The 17547-nt window shown below is 46.0% G+C and overlaps 1 protein-coding gene across 1 annotated transcript in view; it reads left to right on the forward strand.

Moving 5' to 3' along the window:
- The first annotated feature begins 10321 nt into the window (after positions 1–10321).
- The window catches only part of LOC120920832 (cholinesterase-like), a 215595-nt gene continuing 208369 nt past the window's right edge, over positions 10322–17547 (forward strand). The window contains exon 1 of the mRNA XM_040333169.1: positions 10322–10391. The gene's annotated coding sequence lies outside the window, so the exon portion shown is untranslated. The remainder of the gene's footprint in view (positions 10392–17547) is intronic.

A 17547-nucleotide genomic window follows, 5' to 3' on the forward strand; every position in this document is an offset into this window, starting at 1 on the left:
CAGTATGCCTTCACCACATGGCGCTGCAGCATCTCACAGTGGTTGATAAGACTATTACCCTGTATGTGCTGAGTATACACTGAATCAAGTGATTGTCAAGTGACCAGTGGCTTTCTCCCAGAGATGTGCGGACACAGAATGAGGTTCACGCAAGACGCTTATTTCTGAGGAGTAACCCAACAGAGGAGGGGTGTATTCAGCACTTTATAGGGGGAATAGGAGCTGGGATGGATGTTAGTAATAGAATGGACGGCGGTCTCCTGAGGAACAGACCCGCAGCCATGGCTTCAGACAATAAGCAAGGCTTTGTTGCTCAGAGAGATTGGTGACAGTTGTGACAACATGCAAGAAAGTTACATAAATACCCAGTTTAATATGGCTCAAGATTTTATCGACCATGATGAGAAGTTGGAAGAGAGTGTGATAGGGTATAGGACAAAAATATGTCATTGGCTCTGGCGTACATGCAGGGGCAGGCGGAGTTATTGACCAGTATCAGGCTGAGTGTGCAAATCTCTGTATGATGGGCGGTAGCCTGAGGAGTTAGCATCACCACTCAGTAAGACTTTGACAAAACTTGTTGCTTACACTAAGGCCTGGTACACACGATAGTATTGATCCGCGGATATGGTCCTCCGGACCGTATCCGCGGATAAATCCTCTGGCGGATTTGGATCCGTTGGCATGTACTCACCATCGGATCCAAATCTGCGCGGAATTCAACCGCGGTGACGTGTCGCACCGTCGCCGCGATGATGACGCTGCGACGTGCGCGATGCTGTCATATAAGGAAATCCACGCATGCGTCGAATCATTACGACGCATGCAAGGGACGGGTTCGGACGGATCGATCCGGTGAGTCTGTACAGACCACCGGATCGATCCGCTTTAGCCGATTCCAGCGGATAGATTTGTTAGCATGCTAACAAATTTTTATCTGCTGGAAATCGGAAATATCCGCAGATAAATATCCGCTGGAATGTACACACCAGGGGATCTATCCGCTGAAACCGATCCGCTGAGATTTTTCAGCGGATGGATCCTCTCGTGTGTACGGGGCCTTATCCAAAATGGTAGTCAAATGCCGGGATGGGCTGTACTGGTTTGGATTGTGAGAGATGAGGTGCTGTATGATCCCATATACGGAAGTGCAGACTCAGTCTGTAGATATGTTGGCATCAATGAGCTTACTGACTGGGGATTCTATCTTGGGGCATTTGGGGCTAAGTGACCCACATGTGATCAGAGGGTACGGAAGCTGAGAGCAGGTTGATATTTCCCCCTGTCAGAAGTGTGACCACGATGTCTTTGCATTCCAGGTCAATACACGGTGGTGAAGGAGGAATGTTGGGAAGGTATTTCACTGTGGGTTCTGGATGGGGAGATCATTGCGGGGGAGGAAACACCTAGGTATAATTTAGGACATGGGCGAGTTTTGTTTCTTTGTCCTAGAGGATACCGATGGGGTGTGTTCCTTGAACCTACCAGGTGGTAGTGCGGCAGCTGAAATCAAGTCACAGGGATGAAGTTGTTGTGGGTTTTGTCATTGTTTCAATGGTATATGTGCTGTTAGACTCAATACCAAATGCCGGGGTACTGGTGCTGGTATCACATGTCTAATCATGCACTGTTGTCAGCACTAGGTTGAATTGTACTCAGCTGGGTAAACTACCTCGGGGAGTCTATTGTACCTATTCTCTTGTCCTTGGGATGGATATAGACGGAACCCCGGATTAAACCCCGAGTTGCCCTGAGGAAAGGTTTTATAGCAAACCTGATATCCCCTTTACATTTACTGAAACTTCCGTTGGGATTCGGGGAGGAATTAAAAGTTAGGTAGTTAAACTTCGGGCAACAGGATTTAAATGGTGCCAACAGTTTGTGCAAAGCGTGAATAAAAAGGCCCGTCTCAAGGGGTTTATAAGCTAAGGGGAGGGGGTGGAACATATATAATAACTGCTGGCAACTATCGGACATGGAGCTGGCTGAGAGAACATTTTAGGTGGAGGTGGGGTAGGCATCCTGGATACATTTTTTTTTTTGGACACCTAGGTGTGGAAAGGGTAGCGCCTGGCTGGACATATGGGGGGGGATATTCCCCCATTAGAGCAAAGAGAGACCTAATAGATACTGCTTAGGAGCAAGAGGTGTGGTCCTGAGTAGCCTAAACACAAGGGATTTAGAGGTACTCAGAAACAAGCTAGGTAGGTTGGCACAGCAGGTTGGGGAAGGGGTTGAGGTGCAGCTAGATGTGAATCATATTCTTGAAAATCTACAACATGCTCAAATATTATGCTACTGCCTCATTGTCTGAGATAATGAAACAGAAGTTCACTGGACAGATAGCAGGCTACCGTGTTACACCCCCGAGTCCATCATGATCTGATGGTTTCTGAGTCTGAACAACCTCAAATGATTGATACTGGTGGGTGCTGGAGAAAGGAAGGGGTGGTGTTATGTCAAGGGAAACAGGATAGGATCATGAGACAACAATGCTGGCACAAGGAAGGGACGTGTCTCCTGGATGCCGAGGAATTGTCCCAACCTTATGTAAAATACTTGGGGCAAGGGTATTGGTGCTGGTATGAAATGTCCAATGATGCCCTATATTCTGCCTACGGGTTGAACTGTACTCAACGGGGTACATTACCTCAGGGAGTCTACTGTACATCTTCCCTGGTCTTGGGAATAGATATAGCCGGGACACAAGGACGTACCCCTGTTACCCCAGAGAAAAGGCTTGATATCAAACCTGACACCCCCATACATCTACAGAAACTTCCTCTGGGATTTGGGGCTGAGTTAAAGGCTTGGCTGGTAGATTTTGAACAACAGGATGAAATATTAAATGTGCTAAGAGATGCTGAGAAACAAGCCACTATATGACTCACCCATGATCAAAATAAGTTGATCCAAGTATCCCACGCTTCAGAGGCAGACGCTAAGATTTCCTGGTGGGAAAGTATATTTGGGTATAGTCCTAACGCTTCAGCTTTCCTAAACATTTTGCTCCACCCTGTTGTTGTTCTAATCTGTGTAGCTTTATTGCTCTCCCTGATGCAAGTAATGATGTGCATTACTATCAGGAGAATGAACGCCAAAACTATGAGAATGTGCACCTCAACGAGGTATCTTCTCTCAAGGAACAGAAAAGCCACTAACTCAGAAACAAATTTCTGAAGAAGCCTGTTCCAATCCAGACCAGTACAAATGTACTGTTTTTTTAAATACTCCTAGTTTACATTTTTATCATGTTCGTGAAATTTTTTAGTAATTTTTTTATTTCTATTTTTATTAATTTTTTTTATCCATTACAATTTTTTTACTTTTCATTTTTATACATTTTTAAAAAATGTTGGAAAAGTTATTTTTTATTCATTTTTTAATCAATTTTCTCATTTTTTATTTTTGTCAGTTTTATTTTTTTATTTTTATTTTTTTCCCTCTAATTTTTCTCCCTGAAGTGTTATGGTTATAATTTTTTACGTTTAATTTTTTTAAAGTTTTTTTATTATTATTTTATTTATTTTTTTCCTCGCATTTCATTCAGGTGAGAAAAGTTCCAAAAGGTTTGAACTTTGTCCACCTGAAGGGGGGAGTAGTGCATAGACCTGGAAGAAAAAGAATAAATAATGCATTGTTTTTTAATTGCCCTTTTGTTAGAGAAACATATATTATTTTTTATTATTATTCTTTGGTTTAGGGAAAAGCCTCTAAAAATTTTTAGTAAGAAGTACAGTCGGGTTTGACTAAATTCTAAAAAGTTTGTTGGCAACCATTGTTTAGTCGCTCCTTTTTAATATTTTCATTTTTTATGTTTTTAAGCCGACTTGTACATTGTTAAGTGACCATGATCATGTTCACCTGTTGATCACCAATAGGGCAGAAGAGTCTATTTTTTTTTTCTTAAGAGAGGACCCTAGAACTATGGGCCAGATTCACATAGAGCGGCTCAAATTTAGTTTGTCCTAACGTATGTCATTTAAGTTACGGCGCCTCCATTTTGTGATGTAAGTGCCGTATCCACAGTGCATTTGTGCCCAAATTTGCGCCTGCGTAACGTAAATACCGAGGCGTAAGGCGGGGTAATTGCAAGTGGGAAGGAAGTGGGCGTGCTCCATTGAAATGAGCCGTGACCCCATGCAAATGAAGGGCCGGCCATACTGCGCATGCGCGCACGAATCTGCACCTCACTGGGCATGTGCAGAACTCGGCTCGGCGCAATCAGTGAGATAGGAAAAAGGCCAAGCATACTTAGTGTGAGAATCGCCCTGTGCTTAAATAGCCCCAGACAAACGCACTTCCATTGCAAAAGTACATCCTGTGTTCCCCTTCTTAAAGTAAGGTGCTTTTGTTCTGTTGTCTGTGGCTGTTTGTTGGTTAGTGTAGTAGTGTTAGATTAAAGATTTATTGTAGTAGAAGGTTGTAGTAGCTGTGTGTTTTTTTCTGAGTGTTTTTTGTATCTGTTTCTTCTGTGTTTTTTGTTTGAATTTGTATTAGCTGTCTGCTTGTGTTTTTTTTTTTTTTTTTGGTGTCTGGTTTTTGCTGTCTGATTTTTGTGTGTGTTTGTTCTGTGTCTTTTTGTGTTTGTTCTGTGTCTTTTTGTCTGTTTGTTCTGTGTGTTTTTGTGTTTGTTTGTTCTGTTTGAATTTAGTGTCTGTTTGTTGCTGAGTGCTGTGTGGTGAGATGGCACCTAAGAGAAGGAAGCTGAACTTCTCTGTGCGTGAGAAGCACTTACTGGCCAGGGCTATCACCCAATTTGGGCGATTTTTGCATGGCCCTGACAGCCGGGACGTCACCCTGGCCAGGAAGTGGGACATCTTCCAGCAGATTACTGATCGGACCAATGCGGAAGGGGGGGGGGAGAAAAGGACCCCCAGTGGGATTTCTAAGAAGATCAATGATCTTAGGAGCCTGGTCCGTGAGAAGCTGGCCAAGAAAACAGCCCATGCCAGGGCTTTGAATCTGATAATCCTGTGAGGACAGGTAAGTTTTTCTGATTTCCATCTGGTGAGTAGCATGTGTGTGGGGGGGGAGGGAATATGTGCCAAGTGTGTGGATCCTCCAACCTGTGTATGTTTTGTGTCCTTCAAAGATGGCCAGGAGGTTGCTGGGCCATCAGGCCAGGCTGCACCACCCCCAGGACAACAGGCTGCTGAGGAGCCCCAAGAAAGGCCGGAGTCCCCAGGGCATGGGAGTGGCCACAACTCCCCTCATGATGAGGTTCAGGGGGAGGAGGATGAGGGGGGGAGGTTCAGGGGGAGGAGGTTGTGGATGATCGGATGGACATTGCCAGAGAAGTGATGTTGTGTTGGGATCATGATTTCCCTTGCGGCTGACAGCAGTCAGGCCACCATCAGGGGTAGTCCCTCCCACTCCTCCCCCAACAGGGCTGGCCCCCCCAGGGGGATCCCCTGCTCCCAGGCCACAAGCCGCATCTGGAGGCAGTCAGGCCACCATCAGGGGTAGTCCCTCCCACTCCTCCCCCAACAGGGCTGCCCCCCCAGGGGGCTCCCCTCCTCCCAGGCCACAAGCCTCAACTGCAGGCAGAAAGGCCACCCAGAAGACCAGGGGGTGGCCGAGTTCCTGCCTGCAAATCTGCAGAGGGACCAGGCCCGTCAGACACAACATCTGGGTCAGGTCAGCTGGACTTTGGCCCAGATGGAGGAGAGCCTGGCCTCCATCAAGGAGTCTGTCAGTGACGTGGGCACTAATTCTGTAGCACTAATCAATTGCTTTTGTGAGCTGCAGGCCCCCACAACAGGCATGGCCCTTGAGGTGACTGCCCTGACCCAGGCTGTCCAGGACAACACCCAGGCTGTCCAGGCCAATACGGCAGCCCTCACTCTGGGCCTCAACAGGATAGCCGTGGCCTTGGAGGGCAGGCCAGCAGGTGGGCAGCCACCCAGGGAGGCTCCTCCTTCCCCTGCTCCCCCCCATGAGGCTCCTCCTTCCCCTGCTTCCCCCCCCCATGAGTCTCCCCTGAGGGGCCGTGGCCGTGGCTGGCCCAGGCGTAGCTCACGCAGCCGTTGATAATTGTGGATGTTCTTTTTTTTTTTTTTGGTTTTTATGATTTTCTACTGTGATTATGATTTGTTTTATGTGTGTGAATGATGTATGAATGTGGGGGTGACATTCCTGGTGAAAAAGGGTGTCACTCTCATTTCTGGTGGAGTAGGGATCCCCAGGACCAGGGAGAAGTGATCCCAGGTCCATGTGAATGGTGTATGAATGCACAGTGACATAATTGGAGCCGTGGCATGGCGTTGCTGCTCCCTAATACCATTTGGTTTACTTGGGTCTAATCCAATTCGATGTGCATGTGGGGTGTGTGTGCTAGGGACCACAGTGGGTGTGCATGCATGCATTCTCATTGTGCCATGTTTAATGTGTGTGTTTACTGTGCAAAGATGCCTTCTGCGAGGCGTCTCCTGATTGCAGCTCCCTCAGCAGACCGGATAGAGTTGGTTGGGGGGGGAATGTCTGGTTGGGGGGTCAGGTCATCACGTATGTCAATCTCCAGGCCCTTTCTCACTGCGAAGTTGTGCAGCATGCAACATGCACCGATGATCTGGCACACAAAGTCTGGGGAATACAACAGGGTACCCCCAGACTTATCCAGGCAACGGAAACGGGACTTCAGGAGGCCAAAGGTGCGTTCCACCACTGCACGGGTACGTATGTGTGCAGCATTGTAGTTTTCCTCTCCTGGGGTTTGGGGGTTCCGGAATGGAGTCATGAGATGGGGTCCAAGTGCATATGCAGAGTTACCTGGAAGGGAAAAGACAGGAGGATGTTAGTCATGCATGTGTCCCTGTGATGTCTGCATCATGGGGGGGACAGTCATACCTGACACCCATGTCACTCACCAACCAGCCAGCTGTCCCCATACACGTTCTGTTCAAATTCTCTGGAGATGTTGCTCTGACGGTATATGTAGCTGTCATGGCTGGATCTTGGGTGTTTGGCACGGACGTGCCATATGAGGCCTTGGGCATCCACTATCACCTGTACATTGATTGAATGCCAAGGCTTCCGATTGCGGTACATGTGCTCTGTTTCACGGGGGGGCTGTAGTGCCACATGTGTGCAATCAATGGCCCCCACAGTGCGTGGGAATCCTGCAATTTTGAAAAAATCTGTCATTGTGTTCATTCGCTGGACCTCCTGGGTGGGTTTGATGATTTGGTTGGCCATGCATCTCAGGATTGCAGGGACAACCTGGTGCACACATCTGCTAATGGAGGATTGTGACATCCCAGCCACACCTCCACTTGTGCGCTGAAAAGAGCCAGTGGCCAGGAAATGGAGTGTTGCCAGTACCTTGATCAGTGGCTCCACTGCATGTGAGCGTTGTGTTGGGCTGGTGAGGTCATCCTGCAGGGTTGTGGTTAATTCCATGATGGCTTCACGGCTGAATCTGAAGTTGCGATACACCTCAGAAGCAGTCATGCCAAAGACATCTAGGCGTCTGCAGTAGATCCTCTCCTGTGCCCTCCTCCTCCTCCTCCTCTGTTCCCTCCTCCTTCTTTGCGCCTCTAAAGTCACTAGTATAGTTATGAGCATGGATGCCCCTGGCATGGTGGCATACAGATTGTAGTCCAGCAAGTGTGTGTGCTCAGCTCTTCCTTAATGGTGTTGCTTTAGCTGACCTTTACACGGCTGGAGCAAAGTTAAGGCACCTTTTATAAGGTGTAACTTTACTCTGGGAAACTAACAGATGCGCACAGGGCGTAGCCTACGCCGCACAAACTTAATTTTGTGGATCGCCGTATCTCCCTCATTTGCATCTTTGACTATCAAAACAGTGGTGTGTCTAGCGTATTTTGCGCTCTAAGATGCGCCGGTGTAATCGTTTTACGTCGGACGGGAAAAAATGGTTTTCAGGCGTATCTCGTTTTGAGGGTCAGGCGCAAATATACGCGCGGCACATTTTTCAATTACGCCACGCATCTCTAGATACGTCGGCGTAAGTGCTTTGTGAATCTGGCCCTATATTTTTTCCTGTTGATCTAGGAATAAGCCTCTTCAATTTTGTAATAATAAAGTGCGGTCAGGTTTACCCAAATTCTACAAATTTAAATCATTTATCTCTCGTTATGATCTGTGTACCTGACCAGCAAAAATACCACCAATTACTAGTAGGAGAGAGGAGTCGTTTTTTTTAACGGAACAATGTTTTATTTTTATTTTTTTTTATTTTTTTTCTCTCTCGCTGTCAGCTAAAATTGACAGGGCAACTAGGTATTAGTTTTTTTGAATACCGATTCAATGTTCTTTAACAATCTTGGTTGGAGCAGCATTAAATCTGTAGTTTTTATTTTTTGTTTTTTTTTCTATTCTCCATATTCTTTTTCATTACTCACCTCTCTTCCTTTCCTCCTTTAATATTATGCTCTCTACGTTTTTATTTTTGGCTGCTATCATACATCTTCTCAGGATAATGTAACTAGGACATCAGTCATATTTTTTTGTTTTTAAGGCGCATGAGCATTCCTGCCCGCCAGTGCCATATTGTACACCCATTTGACCAAAGTATCCCTGGACATCCAGGTTTTCATGTCTTAAAGTAATTCTACCTCCCCTAGTCTACCTACGGCTTTATAGTCATAAAAGCCACCCCACTGCTCCTGTCTGACATTCCTCCAATAACTGTACACTGACGTTCTCCTTTCTCCTTTTGTATTCATACATGACTGTCCAGAGGCCCACCCAACCACCACCTGAAGAAGCAATGACAACCAAGTCATTTTTTTGAAGACAAGCGTGCCATGAATAAGACTCTCCTAAACTTTCCTTCATCATGCTGAAAAAGTGCTGTCTCGCAGTCCAATCCAATGGTGACAATCAGAACACCATATTTCCAAGATACAGGACTAAATATATAAGGATCCCGCCATCAATGGTGGAATTCCACTCCTCCAATGCAGAGGGGCAATGAAACATTGCAGTACAGACACTCATGGTTCAGATCTGAAGTTTCAAAGGCACCAGGACTGTCTCAAGAGGCCGCAGTGGTGGTGGGGGAAGGTTCGGGGCTTCTGGGCCGTTGTGGGTGGGTACCGGATCATTGAAGGAGGACATAAGTTCAATAATGAACTTCAGGGGGGACTGTGGTGGAAAGTTTGAATTTCATATTTATACCAGGGGAACCAGCATAAAGATAATGTATATGTTTTACTGGACTGGTTCAATTTTGTGCAGCTGGGCTTTAAAAAATGACTTTGTCAAATTGTCCTTTTGTTAAGCTGGACAGGATGAAAAGCTCCATCACAGCAGGGGCCCTTTGCATACTGGTGTGACTACGCTTCAAAGGATAGCTGCATACCATTTGATAGTTACAATATATTCTCTGATAGGAAGTGGCCACCTGCATATTAGAAGAGGTTCCTTTCATCTCTTGTCTGATTGTGATCACAAGGGAAGTTGGTAGGTGTCAATTATGCAAACTCCAAGACATACCTTGGCACAGAGATGGGACAACAGGAGGTTACCGGTTGGGGGTCATTACTGAAAAGACTCATAAAGTCAACCAATCGAATCCTCGGGAAACTTGAGTTTTTTGGAGGGAGAAAATATTGGCGCAGGAGTATAAAATCCAGTCAAGTCAGCTTGACAGAATCAGTGTATGATGTCCTGACCAAGCAGACTGAATCATGATGGATGAGCTGACCTAGCAGCATGGTGATGTAACCTCTCCCCCTCTCTCCCCCTCTGTCTCTCTGTCTGTCTTTCTCTCTGTCTGTCTGTCTCTGTCTCTCTCTGTCTGTCTGTCTGTCTCTCTCTGTCTGTCTCTCTCTGTCTGTCTCTCTCTGTCTCTCTCTCTGTCTCTCTCTGTCTCTTTCTCTCTCTGTCTGTCTCTCTCTCTCTCTGTCTCTCTCGGTCTCTCTCTGTCTCTCTCTACAACTTAGCATTACTTATTGTGGAATCCTCTATAGCCATCTTTTTATTAATATCATGTATGTTGTATCAGTATTCAGCAGTGTCCTCTCTGTTTTAACAAGTGATATCCTTTATGTTATGGTTGTAAATATTGGATTAATACAAGTGTCTTCTCGGTATCAATAAATGTAATCCTTTTTCTCTTTTTCGCAGCGCTATTCTTTGTTTTAAATTTTTATATAGACAAAAAGGTTTTTATAGCTTATTTTAATTATGTACGGGCGTTATTAATTTTTCTATGACAGTATGTATGTGTAATATATGCTTTTGTCATGCAGTATTCCTACCTATATCTGAGCTGTTAACCTTGTCATTGATTAACAGTTTACAACCTTAGGTATTATAACAGTTCACTGAATTTTGCAAGTCATTCATTGCTTATCAGCTTCATCGAGGATATAAAATAGTAAGAACAGAAACACCTGAAACCTTCAAGAAGCAACATCCTGGTAAGTGCCTACAGTGGGTTTGCAATAATGCTTGCTAAAAAATATAGGTTGATGGGAAAAATTGAGTAACTGTAATGTATTATACCTGTTAGCATCTCTATGTATTTTTAGTTTCTTAGTTGCAATTAAGAGCCGGTTCACACAGGGGCGACTCGTCAGGCGACTCAGCTGCCTGACAAGTTGCGCTCCGCTCTGTTCAATGGAACCGTTCTAATAGGAGCGACTCAAGTCGCTCCGACTTAGAAAAAGGTTCTTGTACGACTTTGGGGGCGCCTTGGGCGACTTGCATTGACTTCAATACAGAAGTCATTTTGCAAGTCGCCTTTGAAGTCGTCTTGAGAACGCCTCGCCGAGTCGCCCCCAAAATCATGCCGCCCCTGAGTGAACCGGCTCTTAAGTATCACTGGGCTCTATATATAACGTTATGATTAGTCCTTTAAAGTACAGCTTTATTTTTACACAAAAAAAAAAAGACAGGGTTGATCCACTAAAGTCAAAGAGGCTGTTCACTTTCTCTCCAGAGCTTAGTGAACAAGGTAAAGATTCACACACAAGAAAAAAAAATAGAACTTTTGCTTGCACATGATAGGATGGTGGAAGTCAACAGAGCTTCATCTAATTCGCTTATCCTAGGAGAAATTCCCTCGCAAAGTGCACATTCCCCTGCAAAGTGAACAGTATATTTGGCTTTGGTAAATCAACCCCGGTATGTGTCCTGCCCATCCCCCCCCCTTAATAGGGTACTTTTTGATACTAGGGTATCAAAAATAAGACCTCCTCCGGTGCATCAAAATGAAGGATGAATGGGAGAAATTAGTGCAATATATAAATATGCAAGGCAAAGCCACTTGATAAAACCACTATTCAGATATCCATCCCAAAATGATGACACTGAATTTTAAATGCTAGTGTGCCCTTTCTCAAAGCCAGAGGAAGTTTCCAACATGTTAATTTTTACGGTTTACCTTAACCTTAACAGCAGGTTATCTCTATACGTACAATGTTAAATATACAGTAAAGCTTATATCAATGATTTTTCAACTATATTATTTTGCATTGCAATGCATATAACTGTACCTAAATAAAAATAAAAAAATATTTAAAATGTAATTGCAAACAGAAAGTAAGACATATCAAATATAGAGATCACACACCCTATGTTAACCTATACAACTCTAGATCTATCATATATAGATCATATTCCTGATTTTATCCATATAAATTGATCTTTTAAATAGATGTATTTATTGTGGGTATTGGCAGTAGAAATAGTATGGTACCAGGCAACACAGATGGGAACACGGTTGGCAGTCAAAGTAGAACTCCATTCAAATCCTAAATATAATCTATAAGGCGCCTTTTACACGGACGGCTATTTTGCCGCAGTTAAAAGCATGTAAATGTTCTGTGAAATTAAAGGCTCCAGGCACTGCGATTAGCTGCATTTGTACATTGCGATTACCTACGTTTACGTGCGGCTCCGTTTAGCTGAGGTAGTCATTCCCATAGCAACCCTTTTTTGTTGCTATCCGCAGTTGACACAAAAGACTGTGATTACCTGTGGTTATGTGCATATAGCTGCACTAAATCGCTCCTGGACACAATAAATTCTATTATTTCTATTCGCACCAAACCGCATGTAACAAAATCGCAGCTAAACGCTGTGTGTGAATGGAGCCATAGGAAAGCATTGTGTGCTTTTAGCTGCAGTAGAAAACTAGAAAATCCGCAGCTAAAAGCCCCATTCTATCCATCCATGTAAAAGGGGTCTAAAGGAAGTCTCCTTTAGCACAGGCAGGGATCTGCACGTATTTTCACTTGGTGTACTGTGTCCTCTGCACAGTGTGCACCTAAAGCTACCTGAATACAATTGCTGGAGTTCTCATACTAATACTACAGGCAGGGAGCTGCAGTATTTTCACTTATGCTGCGTACACACGATCGGTTCGTCTGATGAAAACGGTCCGATGGACTGTTTTCATCGGACGAACCGATCGCATGGGCCCCATCGTTTTTTTTCCCATCGGTGAAAAAACGTAGAACCGGTTTTAGAATTATCTGATGGTTAAAAAAAAACGATAGAAAAAAAACGATCGTCTGTGGGCAAGTCCATCGGTTAAAATCCATGCATGCTCAGAATCAAGTCGACGCATACTCGGAAGCATTGAACTTCATTTTTCTCAGCACGTCGTAGTGTTTTATGTCCCCGCGTTCTGACACAAACGTTTTTTTAACTGATGGTGTGTAGGCAAGACTGATGAAAGTCAGCTTCATCAGATATCCGATGAAAAAATCCATCGGTCCGTTTTCATCGGATGAACCAATCGTGTGTACAGGGCATTAGTGTACTGTGTCCTCTGCACAGTGTGCACCTAAAGATACCTGACTACAATTGCTGGTGTTCTCATACTAATACCACAGGCAGGGATCTGCAAGTATTGTCAGTTAGTGTACTGTGTCCTTTGCACAGTGTGCATCTAAAGCTACCTGAATACAATTGCTGCTGTTCTCATACTAATACCACAGGCAGGGATCTGCAAGTATTTTCACATGGTGTATTGTGTCCTCTGCACAGTGTGCACTTAAAGCTACCTGACTACAATTGCTGGTGTTCTCAGACTAATACCACAGGCAGGGAGTTGCAAGTATTTTCAGTTAGTGTACTGTGTCCTTTGCACAGTGTGCAACTGAAGACAATTGCTGGTGTTCTCTTAACCCGGGCTCGCCACGCTGCAGCCACAGACAAAGTTACTTACCTTGTCCCTGGATCCAGCGATGCCACCGCTCTGTGTGAGCGAGCGGGACCTCGCTCGATTCACACAGTGTCCTCCTGTGCCGCCGATCTCCGTTCCCTGCGACGTTACGACGCACAGGGGAGGAGAACGGCGCCAAATTCAAAAAAGGTAAACAAACAACTTACATACAGTATACTGTAATCTTATAGATTACAGTACTGTATGTAAAAAATACACACCCCCCTTGTCCCTAGTGGTCTGCCCAGTGCCCTTTCTGCCCTTTCTGCCTGCAAACTGTAGATTGTCCAAAAGTGTCCCTAGAAAACAGCGATAATAAATTATCACTTGCAGAATTGTGCGATAGTGATTTGTATGGAAATTTGTCTTAAAAAAAATTTAAGTGAGTTATTCCTAAGAATTACAGGCCTACAGTATAAAACGCCAAATTTCCTTGCAAATAATGCTACCGGTTTCAGCACCTTTTTTCTGAAATAATCATACCGCCAGGGAGGTTAATAATAATACTACAGGCAGGCAGTTGATTCTGCTAGCTGCAGTATAATCATATGTCTGGAAGGACAACAAGGAGAGGCAGACAGTCATGAGCCGATAAAAGAGGGCAAGCAGGCTCTGCGTCTAGAGGCAACATAGCTGGTCGTGGACACAGTGCATCCTCATCAGCACGTGGCCGTGGGACATGCTTGTCCTTTTTTTCAGCAGCTGGCCGTGTTGAGCCGCAACATGCCGAAGACTTGGTAGACTCGGCTTAATGCCATCAGTCACTCCTTCCCTAGGTCCACCATGTCCTCCTTAGGAGTCCCCCGAACTGTTTGACCACAGTGTTGGGTACATGCTGCAGGAGGATGCGCAGCGCTTTGAAGGCTCCGAAGATGGTACCCAGCTAGAGGAAGGCAGTAACGTGAGCCCAGAGAGAGGGGGTGCCCAAGAAGGACAGCAATCTGGCAGTCATGTTCCCCCATCTGCAGCATACTGCCAGGTTTGCTCCAGTGATGAGGAGGGAGGGGATGATGAGGTTACTGACTCCACGTGTGTGCCTGATAGGAGAGAGGAGGATGCCCTTCAGGGGCCAGCTTAAGGGCATCACACTGACTGCGTCACACCGCAGAGCTCTGCATGTGCAGGGCGCTGCTGTCTCTCTGCGTTATTCCAAAAGTTCTTTGGTGTGGGCCTTTTTTGAGACGAGTGCATCAGATCGCACCGATGCTATTTGCAACATATGTCTCAAGCGTATCCCGCGTGGCCAACACATCACCCGCTTGGGCACCACATGCTTGACCAGACATATGTCCACCTGCCATGCAGTTCGTTGCCAAGCGTACCTAAAAGACCCACACCAAAGAACAAAGCGGACCTCTCCTTGCTCCTCATCAGCTGGGATCTCCAACCCCACTATACCTTCAGTCCTCCCTGAAACCTGCACTGAGAGGACTGAAGGTGTAGAATTAGGTGTGTCACAGCCAAGTACTTGCGGGCAATCTGCTATCGGTACACCGACTTCAGATTGTACCAGGCAAATTTCCCTGCCTCAGCAGCTGCAGCGCTGAAAGAAGTTAGCCCCCAGCCATCCACATGCCCAGCGGTTGAATGCTAGCTTGGCTAAATTGCTAGCACTTCAACTGCTGCCTTTTCATTTGGTAGATTCTGCCCCTTCCATGAGTTTGTGGAATGTGCGGTACCTCAGTGGCAGGTTCCCAAACGCCACTTTTTCTCACGGAAGGCTAATCCGGCATGTGAAAGGCAATGTCCATGCCTCGCTGGACAGGGCGGTCAGCGGTAAGGTGCATATTACCGCTGACTCATGGTCCAGTAGGCATGGACTGGGACGTTGCCTATCTTTTTATGGTGCATTGGGTGACTCTGCTGGCAGCTGGAAAGGATGCAGGACAAGGTACAGTAGTGTTGGAGGTTGTTCCACCACCACGCCTCCAAAATGCTACTACTGGTGATTGTGACACACCTCTCTCCTCCACCCTCTCTTCTTCTTCTTCTTTCTCCATGGCCTCTTCCTGTGCTGATTTGTCCTTGGACTGAGTGGTGCTCCGAAGGCATTCAAGGGGCTACGTAGGTACGCAGGCAAAAAGATGCCATGCAGTGCTTGAGCTGGTGTGCTTGGGGGACAGGAGCCACACTGGGGTAGAGGTTCTTTAAGCTCTGCAGGGGCAGGCTCATAGGTGGTTGACGCCACGCCAGCTTAAGCCAGGAATGGTGGCTTGCGACAATGGCACTAACATCCTCTCCGCCCTCTGACAGAGACAACTGACCCATGTGCCCTGTTTAGCTCACGTCCTTAAAGGATCACTAAAGGAAAACAATTTTTTTGCTGAAATGACTGTTTACAGGGTATAGAGACATAATAGTTAACTGATTCCTTTTAAAAACGATTAAAAATAGATAAAAATCATATAATGTGCCTCTTAGATGCAAAAACGAAACTGAAAGTAGTTTAGTCTTTGCATGTTATTTTATGCCTCAGTGCCATAGAAAGTCATGGCTAGGAAAACTAAACTAAACTCTCCCATGACTTTTTTCATACGGAGCCAGACAACCAGGAAGTGTCCAGAACAGAGCAGTTTTACAGCAACATCAGAGAAAAAGCGAGCAATGAGGACATGAAACCAGGACTGCAGTAAGGTAAAGGAAGCTATTTAGCTAAAAAAAAAATCCTTTAGTGACCCTTTAACTTGGTGGTGCCAAGGTTCTTGGGCAGGTACCAAGGCTTACAGGATGCCCTGAAGCAGGTCAGGAAACTCTGGAGTTGGATCCTAGCACTCAGCATCAGCAGCAGTCTTCAAGGGATCAATTACAGTCCCAATAAACCCATGGACTTGTATGTGGCTGGGAGGAAGTGGCTGCAGATCGGGTCATCCTGAGTGACCTAGAGGACTCCGGACCAAATGCCTCAGCAAACCTATGCTGCATGGCCTCCCTGATCCTGCAAAGCCTGCGGAAGGATCCTCATATTCGTGGTATCAAGGAGAGGGATCATTACTGGCTGGCAACCCTCCTTGATCCACGTTACAAGAGTAAGGGCCCTTTCACACGTACGGACAAACGGTCCATTTATTACAAGTCCGTTTACAGACTTGTAATGTATCCCTATGGGATTGCAGACGTTATCGGATGATGCATCAGCTAACGTCCGCAACCATCCCCGTCCGCAAAAATCCGCTTTTGCGGACGGAAGAAAACCCTATTTTTCTTCCGTGCGGCGGAACGGATCGGATGAATACGGACACACGGTCAGTATTCAACCGATTCCCCATAGGGGAGAGCGGAGGTGAGACAGGGCGGTCTCTGCACTGTGTGCGGGGACCGCCCTGTCCGCCGACAGCTCAGCTGGGATTTACGGAGGAAGCCCCGCTGAGCCAAACGGGCTAACGGAGCGGATCAATACGGTGTGAAAGAGCCCTAAGGTTGCGGACCTTATCTTGCCGTCGCAGAGGGAACAGAGGTAGAAACATCTTTGGGAGGCCTTGCAGAAAGGTCTATGCAGCGCATTCCCAGAGACTGGGAGGTTACAAAATCCTGGTCCTGGACAATGTGTTGCTGAGGCTTCAGTCAGTCAAAGAAGGAGCGGTGGAGTAGGTGGCCGTTCAGACAATTTTTTAGTCCGCAGCCCCAAGGTGTGATCGGTTCCAGCAACCATCGCCAGCGTCTGATTTACATGGTGCGGGAATACCTAGGGGCAAGATCAGACTTGGACACCTTTCTCACTGAAAATCCTCTGGGTTACTGGGTCTTGAGGAGGGATCACTGGTCAGAGCTTGCACAGTATGCATTTGAGCTACTGGCCTGTCCTGCATCCAGCGTTCTTTCGGAACGCACATTCAGTGCTGCTGGAGGCTTTGTAACCAATCACAGGGTGCGCCTCTCCACCGACTCGGTCGATCGACTGACCTTCATAAAAATGAATCAGTCTTGGATCACCTCCAGCTACCAAGCACCTGATGCTGATGTAACGGAATAATTTCAAGCCTGCCTATGCTGATGCTGAGTGACTATACTGTTCCACCTCAATGATCATGCTGATAGCTTGTAAAAATATTTTTGGTTCTGGACACCTCCACCAGTGGCTAAGGCCCATGTAATTAAAATTTTTGATGCAATACTTTGCAGCAGGGCTCATTCCTGCGCTCCAACTAGACTATTTGTGAGGGGTTGCAGTGTTGTGGCACCAACACCAGTGCCTAAGGCCCAATTTTTCTGCCCCAGTTTAACAGGGGTGTGTAATTCCAATTTTTGATCCAATACTTTGCAGCAGGGCTCATTCCTGCGCTCCAACTAGAGTATCTGTGAGGGGTTGCTGTGTTGTGGCACCAGTGCCTAAGGCCCAATTTTTCTGCCCCTGTTCAACAGGGGCATGTAATTACAATTCTTGAACTAATATTTCACAGCAGGGC

The sequence above is a fragment of the Rana temporaria genome, chromosome 13, assembly GCF_905171775.1.
Source record: "Rana temporaria chromosome 13, aRanTem1.1, whole genome shotgun sequence".
NCBI lineage: Eukaryota > Metazoa > Chordata > Amphibia > Anura > Ranidae > Rana > Rana temporaria.